Source organism: Chenopodium album, chromosome 11 (genome assembly GCF_948465745.1).
Source record: "Chenopodium album chromosome 11, dcCheAlbu1.1, whole genome shotgun sequence".
Lineage (NCBI taxonomy): Eukaryota > Viridiplantae > Streptophyta > Magnoliopsida > Caryophyllales > Amaranthaceae > Chenopodium > Chenopodium album.
This window is the reverse complement of record NC_137844.1, coordinates 28260127-28264779: the sequence shown is the minus strand read 5'-3', so window position 1 is coordinate 28264779 and position 4653 is coordinate 28260127.

Below are 4653 nucleotides of genomic sequence, written 5' to 3'. Positions count from 1 at the left end.
TAAACTTGAGAATTTGACTAAGTAAAGGGAAGTTGGAAAAATATGAACTTTAATGTTCAAATGAAAATTCCAACATCTAAAATTTGTGAATCCTTGAAAATTATATCTTCCAACATGAAGATAACCAAATTTCTATCACAAAAATCGAAACTTTATGTTTCTAATCAACTCAAAATGATTAAAACAACAAAGTTCAATTCAAAATAACATGGAATTTAGTGGTTTTCAAAGTTTCAATCACTTATCATAAATAAAGATTGAATCTTTAACACTTAGGAAGCCTAAAAAAAAAAAAAAAAAAATTTCACACCAAAAAGCAATTAGTTTGCAATTATGTGAAAATAAATCAACCTTTAAGCATCAAATACTACCAAGTAAGTGTGCTTTAAGGGGACATAAAAGTGCAGAAAAATATGCAAATAATCAACCATATAATCAACAATTTATGCCATTAATTTCAAGGTTAGAAAAGACTTAAAATTTTTTGTCAAAAACGAAAAACCCCTCGAAAAAGGCATTTCTGGTCAGAATTTGGCTACAATCGCAGCCCCAAAGGGATAAACCCTTTCCAGAACACGTTTTCCACCCAAAATTCACTAGTCATTGGCGAAAATCTGGGTTCTGGGCCAAATTCGACATTAAAAACGGGATTAAATAAATAAAACCGAGCTACTAATCTAATTAGCAACATAAACCAGAAAATTAAGCCAAAAATAAACCTTGAAAAACATGATTATAAAAATAAATGAGCGGGGCTCTGATACCGCTGTTGGGGTTTGATGAGTCCGACTCACCGCGGAAACAACCCCTCCCAAGGAACCACTCGCAATAATTAAAATTACAAAGCATAAATAAATATTCACAAAGAAAAGATAACGAATATTACCCTCGAAGCGAGCTTCGCCCAAAACCCGGGGCTCTTACTTGAAAGCTACTAGCACGTCAAGCGCCACGCCTCCAATGGTATCCACCCACAAATGGGCGAACACAACTTTAAGGTCTACTACCTTGGGGTTAGCAAGGTCCGACCCAAACCCGAGTGTTTTGGGCAGTATTTTTTGAGATTGTCTACATTCCAAGTTCTGGGCAGCCGCCTACCGTCTGGAGTTTTCAGGCGGTAGGTGCCGTCTCTTACTTCCTCATAGATTCGGTAGGGTCCTTTCCAATTGGGAGTTAACTTTTCAAGTTCATTCGCCCTACCGACTGCCTCCATTTTTCGTAACACAAGGTCATTCACTTTCAAAGGGCGCTTGTGTACTTTCTTGTTGTAGGCTCTGGTCATTCTCAGACGGTATATCTTATGTCGCAGGGCAGCATTGCCCCTGCGTTCTGGGAGGGAGTCCAATGCAAGCCGCATGGCTTACCAATTTGCCTCCTCATCATACAACATGATTCTTAGAGTAGGCTCATAGCGTTCAATGGGCAAGACAGCCTCAGCACCATAGACCATGAGAAATGGGGTTTCACCAGTCGCCCCTTTTGTAGTTGTCCGGATGGCCCATAGGACATGGATTAATTCTTCTGCCCATAAGCCACCGGCTCTTTCAATTTTCTTCTTGATGCCGTCTGAGATGAGTTTGTTGAAGGCTTCAACTTGGCCGTTTGCCTGAGGTCGACCAACTGAAGCAAAGTAGCTGGAGATGCCTTGATCTCCCAACCAAGTTGTGAGTTGAGGTGTTTCAAACTGGGGGCCATTATCAAACACCATAGACATAGGTACCCCAAACCGGGTGATGATGTTCTTCCAGATGAAAGAGATGACATCCTTTGTCTTGATGTTCTTGACCGCCTCTGCCTCCACCCACTTGGTGAAGTAATCCACAGCCACCAAAATGTAGCGTTTTCCGCCTGGAGCAGGCGTATAAGGACCAAGGATGTCCATGCCCCATTTAGCAAACGAGACCGGGCTGTGGATTGCCGTCAGATCAGTGTTGGGGTTTGATGAGTCCGACTCACCGCGGAAACAACCCCTCCCAAGGAACCACTCGCAATAATTAAAATCACAAAGCATAAATAAATATTCACAAAGAAAAGATAACGAATCTTACCCTCGAAGCGAGCTTCGCCCAAAACCCGGGGCTCTTACTTGAAAGCTACTAGCACGTCAAGCGCCGCGCCTCCAACGGTATCCACCCAGAAATGGGCGAACACAACTTTAAGGTCTACTAACTTGGGGTTAGCAAGGTCCGACCCAAACCCGAGTGTTATGTGAGTTTAAGAGTTTTTCCAAAATTATGGAATGCTCTTTTTAACTCCCACTCAAGCATCATTCCCAATGCCCATACTTGGGTATTTATAGGAAATGATGGGAGTATCATTTACTCTCCCATCAATGTGGGGTAGTATGATTTTTCCATTTTATTTTAAAGCTAAAATAAAATAAATAATCAAGCTAGTAATAAATCAACAAGTGGCAAGCTCATGTGAGTGGTTAGGTGAGGACCACTTGGAGGAGGGGGGGACCAAACTTGCTCCACACTCCCTCTCCCTTAGTCGTCCACCTCACACCACACACACTCAAGGACCACAAGCCACATGGCACCCACCCTTGGGCACCAAGGCAGCCAAGGTGGGCTGCCATGTGCTGCTGTCCGTGGTAGCCACGAGAACGCAAGCCCAGCAGGCCTAGCACTCGCATGCAGGCTGCTAGGCGCTGCTGCCCAGCACGCCCAGCATGCTTGTGCGGGCTGCTGTGGCTTTGTGCCTTGGCCTCGCTGCTAGCAAGCAATGGCCCTCGCCATGCTGCTGCTAGCTGTGGCTAGCTGGCGCGCCTAGCGTGCTAGCTGCTGCAGCTTGTTGCGGCATGGCTTGCTAGCCAATGCGCGCACAAGGCTGTGCCTAGCATGCTAGCACGCACTAGGCAGCGCCTAGCTTTGCGATGCTAGCATGGGTGCGCTAGCACGCACCAGCCAGCCTAGGCTCGGCTTGGTGCGCATGCTAGCCACCATGCTAGGCCATACGCCCTTAGCACTCGGTTTGCTAGGGCATTCCGATGCTAGGGGTATTTTGGTCTTTTGTTGATTTATTACTATTTCTCGTCTCGTCTTTCACTATTTTTCGACTCGACTTCCGACGCTCGGTTTCGACGCTCTAAGCTCGAATTACCGACGTCTAAATATTTAACACTCAGGAGACGAATTAATTTCTTCCGAATTAATTCGTCGAGTTGGTTCGCATATATTTGCTTGGGTGTGATTCGAAGGGTTCAGTCAAGATTAAGTTGTAATATTAATTATATTAATATTACTGATCGGAAGCGGCCTCCACCCAGGCATTCCGATCACTTGAACTTACTGAATATATTAGCTTTCTAATAATTCTGAACCCGCTATCAGAATAATACACTTGTTCGAAGGACACCATTCCTTTCAATCAGTAGCCGGACGGTGGATCATTTCGCCAAACCTTTGACACTTGTCACATTTTTTAACCATTTCCATGGTATTAGATTCAAGAGTTGGCCAAAAGTAGTGTCGTCTGGCTCTGACCGCCAAAGACCTGCCGCCTATATGAGAGGCACAGAACCCCGCATGTAGGTCTTCGAGAATCTCCTTCCCCTTCTCTGGGGTAACACACTTCAAGAGGGGCTTAAGGAAGCCAGCCTTGAAGAGGTCTCCGTTTCTCATCTCGAAGTTGGCAGCTCGCTTTTTCAGGATGGGCGCCTCCTGAGGTGAACCCGGAAGCATTCCATCAGTAAGGTAAGTCCGGATGCCATCCATCCAGGTGGAACTTCGGTCAAGGACTCCAATGGGCTCTTCATGTATACTCCTTTTTTCCAGAACTTCCCAAAAGACTGACCGAGGTGTGTCACAGCAGGCGGAGGATGCTAGCTTAGACAGTGCATCTGCCTGATTGTTGTCTGACCGGGGAACTTGACTCAAGTGGAATTCTTCAAGTGTCCCGGCTTCCTCTTTCACCGCCTGAAGATATTTGATCATAGCCGGATGGGTTGCTTCAAAAACACCCTCATACTGGCTAACAACCAATTGCGAATCGGAGTAGGCGTCAATTTTTGTTGGCCCAGCCGCCTTACACATACGGATGCCGGCTAGTAGGGCCTCATACTCCGCCTCATTGTTTGAGGCTTGAAACTTGAATCGTAGTGCATACTCAAATTTATCTTCCTCAGGAGACTCATAGATAACGCCTGCACCACAACCATTTTTTGTAGAGCTCCCGTCCACATACACTTTCCAAACCTGATTGGGGTTATCCGGAGGAACCGGACGTGTCATTTCAACAATGAAGTCGGCGAACGCCTGACCCTTCACTGCCTTCCTTGGTTCGTAAGTGATTTCAAGACTTTGCATTTCAATAGCCCATTTTAACATTCTACCGGATGACTCTAAGGTTGACATTGGCCGCTTGAGAGGTTGGTCCGTATATATAACGACCGGATGTGCCAAGAAGTATGGTTTCAACTTCTTGGATGCCATATAAAGAGCGAGGCCAAAATTTTCAACCATGGGGTACCGGAGCTCAACGTTCCTAAGAACATGGCTAACGAAATAGACAGGGAGCTGGATGCCGTCTCTCTCAGCAAGGAGAACAGCACTGAGGGCATGATCTGAGACCGCCAGATACATGAATAACGTCTCTTTGGGCAGAGGGCTAACTAGCCTTGGCAAAGAGTGCAAGTGTTCTTTCAATTTC